The 21,360-nt window shown below is 35.1% G+C and overlaps 1 long non-coding RNA gene across 2 annotated transcripts; it reads left to right on the forward strand.

Moving 5' to 3' along the window:
* The first annotated feature begins 1,270 nt into the window (after positions 1–1,270).
* LOC109183304 lies at positions 1,271–20,140 on the forward strand. Of its 2 annotated transcripts, none has more exons than XR_002054511.1 (3): positions 1,271–1,700; positions 14,146–14,152; positions 20,129–20,140. It is a non-coding gene; the product is annotated as an uncharacterized LOC109183304 (long non-coding RNA). The 2 variants fall into 2 exon arrangements; XR_002054512.1 differs by lacking the exons at positions 14,146–14,152; positions 20,129–20,140 and adding exons at positions 1,844–1,846; positions 10,818–10,828.
* The last annotated feature ends 1,220 nt before the right edge of the window (positions 20,141–21,360 follow it).

Below are 21,360 nucleotides of genomic sequence, written 5' to 3' on the forward strand. Positions count from 1 at the left end.
ATGGGCCAAAACCATGTATCTACATGGTGGGAAAACATCGAGCAACCTAATCTTGAGCTGATATGATGGAGAGGATTATTGAGGATTTGATAGGGTTGTCTCCTTAGAGACATATTTGTGACAGGCACTTCTAATTGCTTAGGTAGTTTGTAGATAGCGATCAAGGGTTACCTTGTTTGTACTGAGCCACATATTTCTTATACGAGACCCAAATTCCTAACAAGTTATAAGAGGGTTATTGAAATGCTTTTCGAGTTGAAGAATCTTGAAATAGGAGGTTGGGAAGTGAAAAATAATGTTGCGAAAGTAATTTCAATATAGAAGAAAAATAATATGTGAATTTCCTACTTTACCCCTCAAATTTTAAAGGGTTTTTGAGTTTTTCGTAAGTTTAGATGGATCTCTAACGTCGGAGATCAAAAAACACCACTTCACTCATGATTGAGGGTAAAAGATGGATACAGTAATAACTGAGGAACTTAGTCGTTAATATAGAATAACTCATGAACCAAATATGTCATTTTCTCTTAATATTAATATAATAATATATCTGTATTAATGTTTTTAAAACAAAAACACTACAATGATAATTATTTTTGAAGAATAATTCACATGTGAGTGTTTTTTAAGTAAAAAAAAAAAAAAAAAAAAAGAAAAAAAGATGAATTTGAAGGTTAATAGCTATGGAGGAAAAAGTGGAAAGATATAGTGATGATTAAAATTTAATAAGAAGGATATATAGAAATGAAAAATAAATAAATAAATTATAAGGTACGATTATAAACTTATTTTGAAAGGCTATAATGTATAGGAAGTACCATCTTAAAACTTATTTAAAACTTAAAATAAGTTATAAGTTCATAAATGAATTCTACTTGACTATTAACCTAGTCTAAAATTAAAATTATTATTATTAAGTAAAAATAATAATTTAATAATTTCAAATCGCAACAGGCAATGAACCATATGCTATTTTATTTTACTTTTTTTTTTTTAAATCACCTTTACAATTGTCTTATGTATGTATGTGATACGGTACTCAAGCCAAGACCCTAACTCCACCACAAAAGCTAGCTCATGAGTGGAGGTTTGGCCCCAACTTAAGTACCACTCCACAATCTCTTGTGGAGCCGATGTGGGATCGTATCATTATCCACCCCAAGCCAAGACCCTAACTCTACCACAAAAGCTAGCTCATGAGTGGAGGTTTGGCCCCAACTTAAGTACCACTCCACAATCTCTTGTGGAGCCGATGTGAGATCGTATCATTATCCACCCCTTGAGAAGCCGACGTCCGCGGCGGCTTTCTCTAGAGAGCTCACACTCCGGACTCTTCTCGACACCATGTAGCCCTTTTCCCCTTTGGATGGCTTCACTCCGGACCTTATCAAGCACCAGGTAGCCCTTTTCTAGGTCGCCCCCTCCACTGGGCCGGCACCGGATGAGTGGACGGCTTCACTCTGGATATCTTTCACTCCGGATTCTTCTCGGTCCCCTTTGAACCTTATCAAACACCGGGTAGCCCTCTTCCAGGTAGCCCTTTCCCACCACTCTCCGGCCTCTCAACGAGAGCACCAAATGATACGGTACTCAAGCTAAGACCCTAACTCCACCACAAAAGCTAGCTCATGAGTGGAGGTTTGGCCCCAACTTAAGTACCACTTCACAATCTCTTGTGGAGCCGATGTGGGATCGTATCAGTATGTATATGTATATATGTGTATATATATGTATGAATGGGGGAGAGAGCATTTATTAATATTTAGGGGGCGTTTGGTTTACGGAATCTTAGATTACCCTAGGTAATAGGATTACCTGGGGGTAAGTAATGTGAGATTTTGAGAATGTAAGAATATCTATGTGTTTGGTTAAAGTTGTAGGAATGTAACATTAACTTGTTTGGTTGAATGTTATATTTTAGGTTATATTACATCAATTACTTAAATGCCCTCATAGAAATTGAAAGGTGTAAATTGCAAGTCATTATTTCCATAATTCAAAATTTAATAATAATAATAATAATAATAATAATAATAATAATAATAATAATAATAATAATAATAATAATAATAATAATAATAATAATGGAATGCGTACGGTAAAGATGCAATTCAACAACAACAACAACAACAACAACTACAACAAAAACAACAACAAAAACAACAACAACAACAACAACAACAACAACAACAACAACAATAATAATAATAATAATAATAATAATAATAATAATAATAATAATAATAATAATAATAATAATAATAATAATAATAATAATAATAATAATAATAATAATAATAATAATAATAATAATAATAATAATAATAATAATAATAATAATAATAATAATAATAATAATAATAATAATAATAATAATAATAATAATAATAATAATAATAATAATAATAATAATAATAATAATAATAATAATAATAATAATAATAATAATAATAATAATAATAATAATAATAATAATAATAATAATAATAATAATAATAATAATAATAATAATAATAATAATAATAATAATAATAATAATAATAATAATAATAATAATGGAATGCGTACTGTAAAGATGCAATTCAATAACAACAACAACAACAATAATAATTGTAACACCCCCGATTTTTACCAAAATTTAAAACTTAAAATTCAAAGGCAAGCAAACTAAACATCAATCAACAAAAGCAGAAGCTATAATAAACCAGGAAAGATGTTATGCCACACCCATAGAACTATGGGTGCACAGGCTAAGTCTATCACAATCATCAAAACGTAACATTAGTCTAGGCACACAGGCCACTAGTCTAGGCACACAGGCCAACAGAAGCAAAACATCTAACCACAGGAGCTATACTATCTAGAGTCCTCATCTAGCGCGCATTCCGGACTAAGCAAAACCTCTAAAACATGGGGATAACACCCGGTCAGTGAATAGAGTTGGTAACCCATCAATACGTGTTAAATAGCATAGTATATAGATAGGTATAATAAAAAGCGTTTGAGACTGAGGAATACAGTATATAGTCATTTTAAAGCCAGAAAGAGATCAACATCAAAGACTCATCACACTCTCAACAAGAACCGATGATCATCAACCTCAACAAGACACAAAACCATAAACAACAAAGGATAACACAACTCGAGGTGCAACCTACCATTCGCAAGGTAGAGTTCATCATACACATGCTCATAAGCAAGGAAAATACACAATCATAATGACAAATTCACGTTTCAACCTTATACCTTAGTACCACCCTTATGGTTACCCTCGGCCTTATCACAGTTCCAACATGTACCTCCGAGTGCCACCCTATACTTCTGAGTCCAACCTTTTCCCGGTCTGGGACCGTCGTCCCCCGCCAAACAATACAGCCGAACTCATAGTACACGAGGGTACCGTACAAATCATAGTAACATACCATCGATCATGTGAGCAAAACTCAAGTAACAAAACCATCAATCTCATTCATAGTCACACATAATCATCATCATTAAGAAGACTAAGGCTCATTAATAGCCCCAATCAAACATCAACAAAGGGTATAACGATTTGTACAAGAATACACCATAAGAATCAATCAAGGGATTTCAATAACGTCATGAGACAATACTCAACAATCAAGGACTACAATCCTCATAAAAATGATTGACAACGCGAGTTGCCAACCCCAGTAAGAAGGAACAAACCGCACACACTAGCATAACAACATCAAACTAGCACGTTCATCAAACGGGTAAACCAAAATGGTTCCAACGAACCTTCAAGACTCATATTAGCCCAACGAATCACAAAGTTGGACCCTTAGCACGATTCAAGACACCAAATCCTAACATGGATTTCTAACTCGTCATTCTAGACATATGAAACATCAAGGAGACTCACAAATAGCTCAATAATTCAACAACGGGAGGTCAAAACATCAATACCAAGAAGAAAAGAATCACGGGGAACAAATCCCAGCATCATCATCAATACGTTCCCCGCGGGTGGGGCCATGGGTAGGTCCCCACCCGTGGGCCTGCCCGCGGGGTACACAGCCACAACAACCTGTTCCCCGCGGGTAGGGTGGCGGGTAGGCCACTGCCCGCCGTTCCGCCCGCGGGGTACCTCACCTGTACACCAATTTTCCCTTCGGGGAAATTCATCAACAAAGCCAAGTTCAAGTCCAAAATACCCAAAATCTCACACACAACAAAGATATGACTTAAACCCAAGAAATAGCCAAGCAATGGCATTCAAGAAACCTAAATACAAGCTCTAAACATGCATCATCACAAGATCATGCATCAAATATCACTGTAACACCCCCGATTTTTAACAACTTTTAAAACCAATTAACGCTTAGAAAAGGGATAAAGACTACTCATTAAGATTAAACAACGCGGAATCTAACTAAATAAACAGGAAGGTTCTATGCCACACCTATAACAAACATAGGTGCACAGGCAGATACTACAACTACAGCACCTAACAATTCAACTACTTAGGCTCACAGGCCTCAACAACTATTAAAGGAAGAGATTAATCTATCTATAGGCCACTAGCGCACTCTCCAAAGCTACCCAACCTGTAAAGCAACAATAAGAAATGGGACGACGCCCGGTCAGCGAATAATGCTGGTAACCCACCAATACATGTGAAATATCATATGTAGATAGTTTATATATACAAAATCATTTGCGAAATGGGATATAGTATATATCACTTTAAAACCGAGATAGAGATCAACACAAGACTCTATACACTCTCAATAAATATAAGGGAACACATCCCAATACGTCAAGAAGCAATAACGACTCAGAAGAACGGCTCAAGGCATAATCTACCTTCACACAGTAGTTTAACACCCGACATGCATAATAGAAGAGATTAAGGACACAACCATTGGCAACACATTGCCTTTGTGACAACACATGTCACAAAATAGAGAAATACACAACAACGGCTACACAAGCCTTCGTGACATCACCCATCACGAATTGAGATGCCTTCCTTATGCCCGGTTCCAACCTTATGGCTACCCCCAACCTTATAGCTAGTTCCAACCATTACCTCCAGGACCCCTGTACTTCTGAGTCCAACCTTTTCCCTCCTGGGACCGTCGTCCCCCACCAACAACCACCAACAAGACCACCGATTCATAGTACACAAGGTACCGATCACACACACGGCAACACATGCCACCCAAGAAATACGTGAACCCATCACTCAGGTCACAAACTCCATAATCGCGTCATGGCACCACGAGGACCACTGCCGTACCTTGGTGACTAATGTCCCATACCATTAATCCTGCAATCCAGGTACAGCCACACACACATCACACCTCAACAGGAATCAATCAACGGATCACAACGAAGATATGAAACCATACTCAATCAAGGAATGGATCACAGTCCACAACAACAACGATGAATAACACAAGTTATCATCAACCAAGGAAGGTACAAACAACACACACGCTAGCATTTAAACACTGAACGAGCATGCTTATCAAACGGGTAAACCAAACGTAGTTCCGAAGAACACACAAGACTCATCACGGTTCAACGAAACACAATGTTGAACACTTAGCACGATTCAAGACACCAAAACCTACATGGAATCCTACCGTATAGTTCTAGACATACGAAACATCAAGAAGACGCTCAAATAGTTCCACAAAAGAATATCGGGAAGTCAAAATACCAAATATCGAGTCAAAAGAATCACGAGGAACAAATCCCCCAACAACCACATAATGTTCCCCGCGGGTGGGGCCACCGGTGGACCACCACCCGTGGGAACCCTTTGTCCCACGAGTGTGTACCCCGCGGGTGGGGCGGCGGGTAGAGCTCTACCCGCTGTTCCGCCCGCGGGTACATACCTGCACAACAAATAATCCCTTCGGGGATTTTCAACAAGTCGTGTAGCCTAGGTCCATTAAAGTCTTGTGAAACTTTTCATTCCACTGCTTGGGGGCCTATTTTAGGCCATAAAGAGATCTTTTTAGTTTACATAAGTAATAATTTGTTGAGCAAATTACACTTTTGGTCCTGTGACTATACGGGGCGTGTTAATTTCGGTCCATGACTTTTAAAACTAAAAATTTAGTCCTTTAACTATGCTATTTTTAGCAGATTTGGTCCTCCCGGCCAAATCACCGGTGAATTTTCGCCAAAAAAAATAATCCATTTTAAATTAAATATTAGGGGGGTAAATCAATCATTTCGTCACCTCTTTCTTCCTCCGCCGAGCCGCTCAATCTGGAAACCGTCTCAGCCGAATTCTGTAGTTTAGGGGTAAGAATTCCATGTCACCTCTTCACCAAATCAATCAAGTCCTTATCACCTCTTCAATAAATAAGCACAATTTATCAACATGATTAGTTCCAAACTTTTTAGGATTAAAGAAAATGGTAAACTACCAACTAGGGTTTTCTACAGAGCTCTTCAGGAACCGATTGCAGTGTAGCAGCCCAGATTGACTCAGTCGCCATAAGAAAATGTAACAAAGCGATCATCATATACGATTTCAAGAACCATCCTAATGGCTTCCATAACAACTTTGAGCTTCAAATTAGGAAGAACGAATGGTTTACCTCTCCGGGTCAATGGAGGAATTGCGGAGCAGGACTCGACTTCCAGCTGGGCGGCGAGTTCTTCGACGGAGAAGAATTCGGCTGAGACGATTTCCAGATTGAGCGGCTCGGCGGAGGAAGGAGGTGACAAAATGACCGATTTACCCCCCTAATATTTAATTTAAAATTGTAACACCCCCGATTTTCACGACATTTTAAAAACTTAAATTCATAAGGCAATGTGACTAACAGGTAGCATAAAATGTAAACAACAGCAGAAGACTAAAATTAAAAATGGGAAAAATGGGAAGTGCTATGCCACATCCACATCAAAGCGGATGCACAGGCTAGTATAAACAAACGTACTATTATATCCATACAACCCATGGCTGACAGGCCCAAAACACTAACTAAACAGTCCAAGGGAGCTACACTAACAAACAGACAGCTAACGCGCTCGCCAAAAGCTACTCAGGACCTGTAAAGCAACATAAAGAAAGGGGACGACGCCCGGTCAGCGAACATTGCTGGTAACCCATCAATACGCGTTAAGTAGCATATATAGATAGTATAAAACAAAACCATTTTCGAAATGGAATACAGTATATATATTAGTTCAAAAGTCATAGAGAGAAGTCAACTGCAAAGACTCTATTTCACTCTCAAAAGGAAAAAGGGAAATCAACATCCCAAGACAACAACAAGAACAAGAACAACAACAGTAAACAAATACAACTCGAGGCGTATTCTACTGATCACAAAGTAGAATACCACTCGACATGCTCACCAGAAAAGAATAGACATTCACACATTGGCAACTACATGCCACAATGACACTTCATGTCACAAGTTCCAACCTTATGCCCTGTTCCAACCTTATGGCTACCCCCGGCCATATTACAGTTCCAACCTTTACCTCCTAGTGCCACCCTGTACTTCTGAGTCCAACCTTATACCGCTAGGGACCGTCGTACCGCCTCCGATATAGCCTCCAACATACCACCTATTCATGAGTACACGAGGGTACTTTTCATTTCAATCACACAGCCTCCAACATATGAGCCTACACTCAGGTCACACCACCAATTTCATTCATGGCCACGAGGACCACATCTATACCTTGGAGATTAAGGTCTCATACCCTTAATCGTGCAATCAAGGTACAACCAACACACACGTATTCATCACAGGAATCAATCAATGGATCACAACAAAGATATTAAACTAAACTCAACAAGGAAGGATTACAATCCGACAACAACGGTGGTCAACACAAGTTGCCAACTCCAATAGGTAAGAACAAACCACACACACTAGCATTTCAACATCAAACTAACATGCTTATCAAACGGGTAAACCAAACATAGTTCCGTAGAACTTACAAGACTCAACATGGTCCAACGAATCACAAAGTTGGACACTTAGCACGATTCAAGACTCCAAATCCTACATGAATTCCTATCATACCGTTCTAGACATACGAAACATTAAGAAGACACTCAAATAGCCCAATAAAACAACATCGGGAGGTCAAAACATCAATTACTGAGTCAAAAGAATCACGGGGAACAAATCCCCGACCAACCACAAGGTTGTATCCCGCGGGTGGGGCCACGGGTGGACCTTCACCCGTGGTTCCGCCCGCGGGTACCACACACCATAAGGCCTGTACCCCGCTGGTGGGGCGGCGAGTAGGCCACTGCCCGCCGTTTCGCCCGCGGGTACCGTCCTGTACACTAAATAATCCCTTCGGGGATTTTCAACAACAAGTCCAAATTCAAGTCTAAAATACCCAAAATCTCACACAATACAACAATATGACTTGAACCCAAGAAATAGCCAAGCAATGACATACAAGAACCCTAATAACAAGCTCTAGATATGCATTACCACAAGACAATGCATCAAATCTCACATTTCATCACAAAAAATCACAAGTAGAAGCCAAGAAATCATCATATAGGTAAGAAAATAGATTTTGTAAAGCATGGGTTACCTTTGGAGCCTAACCCTTCACTTTTCACACCCTTAAAGGCTTCTCTTAAAGCTCTCCTTCAACTTCAACTTCATAAACACACCAAAAGACAACAAAGATTCCATCTTTAGAAAAAGACACCTAAAAAGATACTAAAAACACCAAGAAATCAAGGATCTTACCCTCCCCTATGCTCAAGGTTAAGAAAGTATGAATCTTGGAGACCAACTTGTAGGATTTAAGACACCCAAAATTTGGCTTGAAGAAGAAGATATCAATTTTCTAGAGAGAAGGTGGAGCTTTTGTGTTTAGGGTGTTAGTGAATGAAATGAAAGGATGATGCTAGGTTAGCTTGGGGCACAAACGTAAGGTAGAAAGACTTCTTTGCCCTTACTAAAGTTGGAAGAATAAGGAGACAAGGGAACAACTCATAAGGCATAGAGTACAACTCTTTGACTTGGATTGACAAGTTAATTTCTAATCCTCCGACTATTGAATTATCAGGATTTTAGGAATAAGTTACCAAATAAACTAGGATTAATTATCTAATTAATCCTTAAATAGATTTTGGATTTACGGGGTGTCACAAAAATGGATTACGTTTTTCTGGCAAAAATTCACCGCTGATTTGGCCGGGAGGACCAAATCTGCTAAAAAAACATAGTTAAAGGACTAAATTGTTAGTTTTAAAAGTCATGGACCGAAATTAACACACACCCTATAATCCCAGGACCAAAAGTGTAATTTTCTTTAATTGGTTGGAGAAGAAAAATAAATAATATACTTAGTTTTAATAAATGTTTATGTAATAATTGGTTGGAGAAAAAAATATACTTAGTTTTAAAGGGTAAAAATGTCAATCTAACAAAAAAGGGGGGAAACTATCACTTTTAATATAATTGAGGGGGAAAATATAGATATATACATGAATAACTCCAAGGGAAAAAGTGCTATAAGCATATAACTCACGGGGAAAAAAGTGTCATTTTGCCTAAACGTAATACTATACATAAGCCTGCTTAGGTAGCTGCTTTGATTCATTTAGAAAAAAGGTGTTGGCCATAATTTTTATTCATATATTTTCCTTCTATTAATAAAATCATTGAGTGAGTCTCTTGTGAGATCTCTCACATATTTGTATCTGTGAAACGGGTCGGGTCATTATGAAAATGTAATATTTATGCGTAATACTAATAAGGAATAAATTGTTTGTTACTTAATTATAAGGGAAAAAATGTAATGCTTTTGAGAAAAAAAAAAGTAATACTTTTAAATCAAAATATAATATTTAAGGTTGAATAGCTATTTGCTAGAAAATATGTAATACTAATCATAGATAAATTGTTTAATCTGTAGTTCTATACTGTTAATAAAATATATAATAATCTATACTATATCTAATCTAATATATACTAATAAGAGCCAAAAGAATTGAAGTTAGGCCTATAATGGGTAGAAAAAATGTCCATCAAATTATCTTATTATACTAATAAGAGCCAAAAGGTTAGACCTATAATAGGTAGAAAAAATGTTCATCAAATTATTAAATCAAATGAATGGTTCAGATTGTTCAGATCCTAATTTTTCCTTTAGATTTCCAAATTTTTTTTACATCGAATAGGAGAGGGTATACCCCAAGAGGAAAACTAGTTCCTGTCACTATGAATCCAAGTCGCACGAAGGCGATCGTTATCAATACTCTCTTCCAAACCCGGGGGGCACCAATTTAGCTCATTCCATTCCTCATTTAAGTTCACGCCCAAGTCTTCAAGGGTATCAGCACATTTATTCTGCTCACGAAGGATGCTTCAAATGGATATTTTCCAATTCCCTTCTAACCATTGTCTAATATTCTCAACGTACTCAGCAATAGGTCCTCTAAGACTTGCATTGCTCCTAATCCAGTTGATAACTTGTGACACCCCAAAATCCAAATTCAATTAAGGGATTAATTGAGTAATTAACCCTATTCCAATTAATGGTTTAATTCCTAAAAATCCTGAAAATTCAATAGTCGGGGACTAGTAATTGACTAGTCAACCCCAAAGTCAAAGTTGTACCTTAAGCTTTATAGGGAGTTCCCTTACATTTCCTTATGTTAGTAAGGGTATTCTTGACCTTTCACTTGGTGTTAGGATTGTAACCTAACCTAGTAGATCACCTTCATTCTTTCCTTACACTTTCTAAAAATCTAGCTCCACCTTCTCTCTAAAAAGGTAGATAGCTTTCCTTCCAAGCCAAGTTGGAGCCTTGCCAAAACTTCAAGAGTTGCTTCCAAGATTCAACCTTTCATATATTTGGGCATCTAGGAGGGTAAGATCTAAGTTCATCTTGTGTTTTTAGTTTTATCTAAGGTGTTTTTTCTTAAAGATAGGATCTTTATGATCTTTTGGTATGTTCTTGAAGTGGGTTTGGAAGGTGAGCTTTGTGAGGAGCTTGTTGAGGTGTAAAGTGAAGTCTTTAGTCTTCAAGAGGTAACCCATGCTCTGCAAAATCTATTTTGCTTACCTATATGAATGTTTCTTGGATTTTACATGTGTTTTGCTATGAAATGTGAGTGTTTATGCATTGTCTTGTGAAAATGCATATCTAGAGCTTGTGTTTAGGGTTCTTGTATGTCATTGCTTGGATATTCCTTTGATTCAAGTCATTTTGTTGTATTTGGTGAGATTTGGCATGTTTTGGACTTGAATTTGAGCTTGGAGTGAAAATCCGCGAAGTGTTTTGTTGTGGTACAGGGGTGTACCCGCGGGCGGAACGGCGGGAAGGAGGCCCACCCGCGGGGTACATGCTGTGGAAGGGCTTGTACCCATGGGCCCACCCGTGGGGTACGTGTTGTAGATGTTGGGGGATTTGTTCCCCGTGATTCTTTTGACTCGGTATTTGGTCTTTTGACTTCCCGTTGTTCTTTTGTGGAACTATTTGAGTGTCTTCTTGATGTTTTGTATGTCTAGAACTATATGGTAGGAATCCATGTAGGTTTTTGTGTCTTGAATCATGCTAAGTGTTCAATATTGTGTTTCATTGAACCGTGATGAGTCTTGTGTGTTCTTCGGAACTACGTTTGGTTTACCCGTTTGATAAGCATGCTCGTTCAGTGTTTAAATGCTAGCGTGTGTGTTGTTTGTACCTTCCTTGGTTGATGATAACTTGTGTTATTCATCGTTGTTGTTGTGGACTGTGATCCATTCCTTGATTGAGTATGGTTTCATATCTTCGTTGTGATCCGTTGGTTGATTCCTGTTGAGGTGTGATGTGTGTGTGGCTTTACCTGGATTGCACGATTAGTGATATGGGACACTAATCACCAAGGTATTGTAGTGGTCCTCGTGGTGGCCATGACGTGATTATGGAGTTGTGACCTTTGTGTAAGGTTCACGTATTTCTTGGGTGGCATGTGTTGCCGTGTGTGAAATCGGTACCCTCGTGTACTATGAAATTGGTAGTTCTGTTGGAGAGGGGACGACGGTCCTCGGAGGGAAAAGGATGGACTTGGTATACAGGGGTCCTGGAGGTAAAGGTTGGAACTAGATATAAGGTTGGAACCGGGCATAAGGAAGGCATATCAACTCGTGATGGGTGATGTCACGAGGGCTTGTGTAGCCGTTGTTGTGAGTTCTCTTCTTGTGACGTGTGTAGTCACAAAGGCATGTGTTGCCTAGGCATGTGTTGCCGTTGGTCTTGTCATTATCCTTTGAGTTGTTGTTGTCCTTGTGGTCTTGGGATGTGTTCCCGTGTTCTTGTTGAGAGTGTTAAGTCTTGTGTTGACGATTACTCTTGGTTATCAACTTATATATATATGTATTCCGTTTCGAAAATGGCTTTACAAATGTATATCTTACCTATGTATGTTATTTCACATGTATTGGTGGGTTACCAGCATTATTCGCTGACCAGGCGTCGTCCCATGTTTATTGTGTTCTTTCAAGTGATGTCTAGACGAGTGCGCGGTCTAGTGCTTGCTAGTATAGCTTCTCCCTTACGTTTTGTGGCCTGTGAGCCAGCTTAGATGTAGAATAATGATATATTTGGTTTAGATTTAAGCATTGCAGATATTGCCTGTGCGTTCATATCTTTGGTGAACGTGGCATAGCACCCGGGATTCCAGTTTATTTATATACATCTATCTTTCAGTCTTCCGCTGTGTCTCTGATCCCAGCTGACCAAGCCCAGGAGAGGCCTTTTGCAATGGCTTCGGCTTCAACTATTGCAGCATCAGTATGGGATGATCTTCCGCAGAAGCCTCCTGTCCATTCACCATCAGCTCTCCTGAGAATGTGAGATTTCCAAATTTATCCTTAATTATATGATTTCAATAAGAAAGGTCTTAGGTTCGAAACTCATCACAATCAAAATTTCCTTAAAAATTATACTCTCCGTTAACTTACTCATTGATTCCAATAAGAAAGGTCTTAGGTTCGAACCACGTCTCAATCAAAGTTGGCATAATTAGTACTCTATTTTACTCTTATTGAATTACTAGTTTTTTTACACGTTTTGCGCGAATGGGACAATGCCCAATGATTATTTTTAAATAAGTATTTCAAAGTATATCAATGCAATATTATATAGGAGATGCTTATGCATAGCTTAATAAATATTGAATTTGCTTATTTAAATCGGTAATTTAAAGTATATAAATGCAAGATAATATATGAGTGATTGATTATAATTGTCACTAAAATAAATGTTTGTAACTTTGTAATAATGGTGGTCTAAATACTTAGTCTTAAAGCGATAGTCTAAATAAATACTAATTTTGGTTTAAATTTCTTTAATTCTTTTTTTTTTTTTGGTAACATTGTCATTGTCTTCATCTTCAGTACATGTCCTCTCTCCTTCTTTTTTTTTTTTTATTGGTAGTGTGTCATGTGCAATTGGGTTACTGGTGGTAGAGATACATCATATAATGAGATTATGGTGTATGGAGCTTTAGATTTGTCTTGCTGTGTATATGACTGGGATTTTAGTTGTAATATGAACTCTTTTACAAGAACCTATTGATATTTGGTAGTGGTAGTTTTTCCCTACATGTTTCATGTTTTGTGATATGTGTGTCGCATGTTATCATGTGAAAGTATTGAACAAAATATTAATATTTATTATATTTGTATAAAATACTTGGTAAATAAATATATATAACATATTTTCTAATATAATTTTGATATTTAATTACAAGATAATGTAAAAAGAAGACAATGGAGTGATCGACAATATAGTGAATATAATAAATTAATAAATTTTTTTTTGGTGTAAACCACACATTGTGGGCCCGGTTCGCTCCGAGAGGCACAGAAGCTAGCCCAAAGGGAATCGTCACTTGTGGGAATCAAACCCGGGTTATCCTAAAATTCTCCCCCACAAAGAGAGCTCATTTGCCACTTGAACTACCCTGTTGGGTTAATAAATTAATAAATTTGAAGGTAAAGAATCTTTGAATTGTAGAAAATAAAGATAACATAACTAATGAAATTATATTTCTTTTAAAAAATTTTATAATGAATAATTTTTTTTAATAAAGACATTATAGACATCTAATTCTAAATTAATTAAATGCATATGTATTATTTTTTGTTGTAGCTACTAATTTATTTAATTTAATAAGAGTAATAAAGTAGTGTACATACTTTTCATCAACAATAATGAAATCATTGATTTTTTTTTTTAATTTTCATTCGTTGTTGAGACAAATTGTTTTGAGAGTTTGTCAATGACAAATGCTAAAATTGCTGTCAATAGAGGATGATAATAAATAATTCAAAATATATGGTTACAATATATATTGTTATAATAATATAGTAAAAATTAACTAATGAATTTCTTTATATGTTTTAATGCGTTGATCAAATTCTGATGTGTAAAATTGTTCAATTGGAGCTAGTAGGATGTCAACATTGTCAATTATTTGAAAAATGATCCTACCGTTTTAGAGTCTATGTGTAATTGTATTTATAATCGACAAGTTTGTAGTTAGGCCGCGCAGGTCTGACAATGATGTAAGAACATTTTTTTTTTTTGATAAAAATAATAATATAATATTTATAAAGTAATGTACAATTGTACCATTATAAAAATAATATAAAAAATATTAATACCATAATGACATAAATCATTAAAATAATGCAAAAATATAATTGAAATATTAAATTTTGTTCTAAATAATCAAAAGAAGATTAATTAAACAAAGGAAAAAAAAAAAAAACTTAACCTAATTTTTTTTTAAATGCAAGAAAATCAAATGATTTTTAAAGTTTCTAATGTATAATCTTTGATGCTCAACTTTGAATACATTTTAACATATTCATAATATATGTTTAACAATTATGCAAACTCTAATTGGGATGGGGTTCGAACCTAATACCTTTCTTATATAAATTAATGAGTAAGTTAAGAATCATAAATAGTTAACGGAATATTCCGTTACTAAAATTTATACTAACGGAATTTAGGGTTATTTAAAGGAAGAAAATAATATAATAGAGGGTAAATAAGGAAAATCATTAAAAATAGTAAAATTAAAATAATATAGACCATTCATTTTAAGTAATAATTACTACTGACATTTTTTTGTTCCAGTTAAGGGCCTAACATTATTGGCTCTTATTAGATTTGTATTTGTATATATTTGTATTGTATATTGTAGATGTAGATGTAGAAATAATTTAGTAGCTACAACAAAAAATAATACATATGCATTTCTTTAATTTAGAATTATGTGTCTACAATGCCTTTATTCAAAAAAAAATTATTCATTATAAATAAATTAAATAAGAGAAATAATTTCATTAGTTATATTGTCTTTATTTTTCTCCAATATAAAAATTCTTTATATTCAAATTCATCAATTGATTATATTCGCTACATTGTCCCTAAAATGCCTTTATTAAAAAAAATGTTCATGTTAAGAGAAATAATTTCATTTGTTATATTGTCTTTATTTTTCTCCAATGTAAAAATTTTTTACATTCAAATTCATCAATTGATTGATTATATGCACTACACTGTCCATTATATTTTTTTCTTTTACATTATTTTTTAGTTAAATATCAAAGTTATAATACAAAATAATGCTATATATAGATTTTGGTTCCTGTGAGGTCAGGTCTTCCCGTGCGGTCAGTGCGGCATACACCATTAGGTATGTATAAATGCATCATATAGTGTTCGAAAATACACCAGAATGAAATGCCAAAAAATACACCACAAAAAAAAATACACCCACATAATGGTGTATTTACGAACACTGTGTGGTACATTTACGCATACCTTATGCTGTATGCCGCACTGACCGCACGGGAAAACCTGACCTCATAGGAATTTGACCCGCTATATATATATATATATATATATATATATATAGATATAGATATAGATATAGATATATATATATAGGATAGAGTTCCAGTGAGAACATGTGTTTAGGTGAAAACGTGAGAACACATCATGTGCATTCATCTAATATTTTTTAATGGTCTAGATTAGATTAAGTGTGTGCGAACGCGTATTAAATGTGTGCAAACGCGATTTAGTGTGTTTGCACACATTTAATGCGCGTTCGCACACACTTAATCTAATCTAGACCTTTAAAAAATATTAGATGGATGCAAATAATGTGTTCTCACGTTCTCACCTAAGCACTTGTTCTCATATGATCCTAACTCTCTCTCTCTCTCTCTCTCTCTCTATATATATATATATATATATATATATATATATATATATATATAGTATTTTATTAATACCATGAAATAATAATAATAATAATTAAGTTAATCATATTAACTACTTGGGAGATTTGTTGACAAAGAGAGTATTCAAATCACACAACAACATTGAAGTGAAAAACTACCTCGCAATGTCCTTGTTTGGCAATCAGCGATTAGCGTAAGCGGATTGTTTTAGCAGTTAGCTAATAGCGGATTATATTAACGGGTTTGACCAGCGAATTATATCAGTCGTTGGTAAAAAGATATTTAACAAAATTAGTTGTTTGTCTTAAAAAAAAATAGATGTTTAGATGTAAAATTACCTAAAGGGTATACATATATATTTCATAATAATAATAATAATAATAATAATAGTAATAATAATAATAATAATAATAATAATAATAGTAATAATAATTTAATTAAAGAAATTTTAAAAAAAATACATATGAAGAGCCGAACATTTGGCTCCTCTTAGTTTTGCCATTTTTTCCACATTGGTGGGTAAAGTGGCATGGGAGCCTTGAGGCTACTTTCTCAAAGCTCCAATTTAAACATTAAGCTTGCGCTTCCGTTGATGGGCAAGAACTGAGCCAGTTAAAGTGGCTCTTGTCATTCAAGGAGTCGAAACGGCTCCACAGCAAACACTTAAAAATAAATAAATACAAGGGTGTTTTGGGGGAATCATTCTCCAAAACGCTAAGTGAAAACGTTTTAAATTACAGTGTTTGTATTTTCGGTGATTTGGAACAAATTGTTGCTCCAAACTGTTGAATAATTAAACACTTTCTTTAGCGTTTTGACATTTGGGTTATATCATATTTACCAACCGCCCAATATATTTAAAATTTTTAAATTTTTATTACTTCATCTAAATTCCTTAAATTAGGAATTTTTTTTATCCATAATAATTCATTCAACAATAATGGTTGAACTAAATGAACATTGAGCAAAACACCTAAAGGATTGGTACCATTGATTCATCTATTGATTTTGTATGTGCATTCATTAAATATATTAGAACCCTTCGCAACAAAAATATTTGGTTACTATTTAAAAATAGTTTATGCACAAAATGAAAAATAATTTAACTCCAATGTTAGTATCCCTTCAATAATTTTTTTTAAAAAAAAAAAAAAAACACACACACACACACACCATTATTCGGACTACCTGCAGAGTTATTATTGTTATTATCAAGTAACAAGTTATGAAAATAAAACAAGAGGTATTATTCAAGAACCTTATACAAATATAACCAATCCATAGCTTCCTACATCATAATCTCATTGCATGTCATCTATGCTACCAACAGTAACCCAATTGGAAATGACACACTACTAACAAAAACGAAGAGGACAAATAGTGAAGATGATGAAAACAATTACAATGCTACACCAAAGAGAATTAAAAATACTTAGAAAAATTCAAACCAAATTAAAAGTAGTATTTATTTAGACTTTTGTTTTTAGACAAAGTAGTTAGACTATCGATTTTATAAAGTTGCAAACATTTATTTTAGTGACAATTATAATGAATCTCTTATATTATTTTGTATTCATATACTTTGAGTTACATATTTAAATAAACAAATTCGACATTCAATTACTTATGTATGAACTTCTCATATATAGTCTTGCATTGATATACTTTCAAATACTTATTTAATTATAAACATGTGAATTAACTCATTTGCGCAATGCACGTGTAAAACTAGTATATATTCGAAAATACACACACACACTCAGTCTCTCTCTCTCTCTCTCTCTCTCTCACACACACACACACACACACACACACACATTGAAGATATAAAGTATAATTGCACAATATAAGTATAATTACTTAATACTCCGTAATTATTATGGTAATTAAAAAATTAATTGAACAAATATTAATACAATTAACTAATAATAATATTAATGAATTAAACTAATAATTACATGGATTTAGTATAATTTCAATTAAACATGGATCGTTGGATTTTTTGTAATAATAATTACAATTTATTCATTCAGATATGGAGGATGAATAAAAGTAAAGACAATGTGGTGAAAAGGAATATACTTAAGGTATAAAAGTATAATTGCATAAATATTAGTATAATTGCCTAATAATTATTATCATAATTAAGCTAAAGTTGAGTTGTTGGATTTATTTTTATAATAATTACAATTAAATTATTTCTTTTTTATATTTATTTAATTAATATTAAAATTACATAAATCATATTACATATCAATTTTTTAAGATAATTACAGACAAACGAGTCATATATTATTCAATTAATTGAGTGATACGTTGCACTAATCTTATAATCAAATAAATGTACGCTTTCAAATATTAGAATTGTTTATAATTTAATCTTTAATTTTATTATCTAAATATATAATAAAAAAATTATCCGTGCATGCACGGGTAATTGGACAATTATTTGCTCGAATTCAAGAAAGGAAACATCAAAAAACATAATTGATCAAACATATTTCATCAATTTCACTATATAATATTCGTTATTATAGTTTGTATAATTGTATATCGATCTAAATATTCTTAAAATATTATAACAAATCTATTTCGTACAACGCACGAGTAAAAATACTAGTTGTTACTTATAAGAGAAAGTGTAATAGTTATGACGAAAAATGTGATACTTTGATAAAAAAAAATGTAATACTTTTAGGGTATGTTTGGAAACCCGGAAAATGATTTCTGGAAATCATTTTCCGGGTTTCCAGTGTTTGGTAACTCATAAAAAATTAAGTTAAAAGGAAAATATTTTCCTAGTCAATGGAAAATACCCTTATTTTGGTGGAAAATAACTTCCCTTTTTTTGGGGAAGTCATTTTCCAATCTCCTCCTACCCTTCCCATCTCTCATGTCGTATCTCACTCTCTACTCACAAACCTTGCCATTGCCGGAGCTGAGTCAGAAAAGAAAGGCGACGACCCCTTCATCGAAACTGAGCATCCCCTCCGTTTCATTCTTCTCTGCCCGCAATCTCGAAATTCCACTCCGAAATTCTCGTTGCGATTGACGTCGCAATAGTCGACGAAGTCGACATCCTCTCCGTGGCTGTAAACTCTTCAAGCCCAGAAACCATCACTTGTTCCCTAGAAGGACCCAACATCTGAATTACTCCAACAACGAAACCCCATCTTCATCTCTGTACGACTCCGAACCAATTCCTCCCCTTGTTCAGTTTGATTTTGCAGTCTTTACTCTTTAATTGCATAACTTGCTGTGAAAAGTAAGGATTTGAACACAATTCATTTTATTGTTTTGGACATAAAACATAGTTTAAGGTGAAAACATATTATTATATTAATAGGGGAAAAAAAAGGGAATTAAAATGCTTTCGTCTCCTCGATGGCCGGAGACGAATCATGAGGTTGCTCCCACACTGCCGCTGGTGAAACTCGATCCCTAGTCATTCTTCCAAAGTTTCACCTCTATGACCAGTTGAACTACCCATGCGGGCAATATTTGATTATTATTATTATTATTGATGGATTTAATTAACCCGGGGGTGTGCCCGAATCAATAAATCCGGATAAGAACGTAATATACTAAAAATAATAAGCGAATAATATAGAACTAGACCTGGCAATTATGGACACGACCTGTTAACACGACACGAAACCGGACACGAAAATAACGGGTTAGTGTTTAGTCTTAACGTGTCCCGGGTCGTTAACGGGTTGACCCGTTAAGGACCCGTTATGTTTCGTGTCTTAACGGGTCAACCCGTTAAACCTATTAAGAACCCGTTTAACCCGTTAATATTATCGTGTTAACCCGTTAACACGAACCCGTTTACCAAACCTGTTTACAACCCACTAAGAACCATTGTCATTTAGGTAAGAACCATTGTCATGAATGAGATTACAAAAGATATTATGAACATGACTAATGATGAATTTACTACATCAGGCCAAGATCCTACACCAATTATTGATGTTCAACCATTTGAAATTTGAATTGTTATTGTGTTCTTTTTATTCTAAAAACTTGTATGGACTCCTTTAATTATGATTTTTGGATGCTATTTTATCATTTTATGAATGTCATGAATTGAATGTTTTTTAATTTGTTTGATGAATTGAACTGTAGGTTTTATTTCTTTTTTTATAGAACTTAACTTTAAATTTTAGTTTTTAAATATATTAATAGAAATAGCGGGTTTATACGGGTTTCGTGTCATATCGTGTCGACACAACTTGAAACCTGTTAACAAAACGTGTCGATCGTGTCAACCCGTTTAACCCGTTAATAAATCGTGTTCGGGTTCGTGTTAAAATTTTGAACCCGTTAATCATAACGTGTCGTGTCCGTTTTTAGCCTTATCGTGTTCGTGTCGTTATCGTGTCAACCCGTTAACGGACCTGTATACACGAATTGCCAGGTCTATATAGAACGCTGTCGTAAAGGTCGCTGGGGACCGTATATTATATTAATTGCCGTAGTATTTGGCTATTACAAAGATCCGTTAGGACAAAGTGTATAATAAGTGTAGAATATGTAATGAATCGCTCCTTGTTAGGACAAGGAGGGGGATTTTTATACAAGCAAACCCCCCAACCGCCTCCCCTTAAATCGGGGTTGGTTAGATCTCATGTTTGACCGGGCCCTGGCGGACCAGGTCGAGTCGGGTCCCGAGCCCGGGTGGTGCCGAGCTCGGGTAGGACCGAGCTCCCCGACCTGAGCTCCACGTAGGTCGGCTCGGGTCGGGGCACTTCCATGGTGCTCCGGGTCCGCGTTGCTCTTGAGCACCTCCGTGGTTCCCGGGGTCCGTGTTGCTCTCGGGCACCTCCATGGTGCCCCGGGTCCGTGTTGCTCTTGGGCACCTCCGTGGTGCCCCGGGTCCGTGTTGCTCTTGGGCTCCACCATGGTCCCACGGGTCCATGTTGCTACCCCGGGTCGGGTCGTGGGTGTAATATATCCATCAATTATTATTATTATTATTATTATTATTATTATTATTATTATTATTATTATTATTATTATAGCCTCTTCTTCAATAATTATTATTATTATTATTATTATTATTATTATTATTATTATTATAGAAAGAGAGAAATCAAAAAATTAGAGAAATGAAAAATTAGAAGAATGA

This window comes from Ipomoea nil, unplaced genomic scaffold (assembly GCF_001879475.1).
Source record: "Ipomoea nil cultivar Tokyo-kokei standard unplaced genomic scaffold, Asagao_1.1 scaffold1102, whole genome shotgun sequence".
NCBI classification, from domain to species: Eukaryota; Viridiplantae; Streptophyta; class Magnoliopsida; order Solanales; family Convolvulaceae; genus Ipomoea; species Ipomoea nil.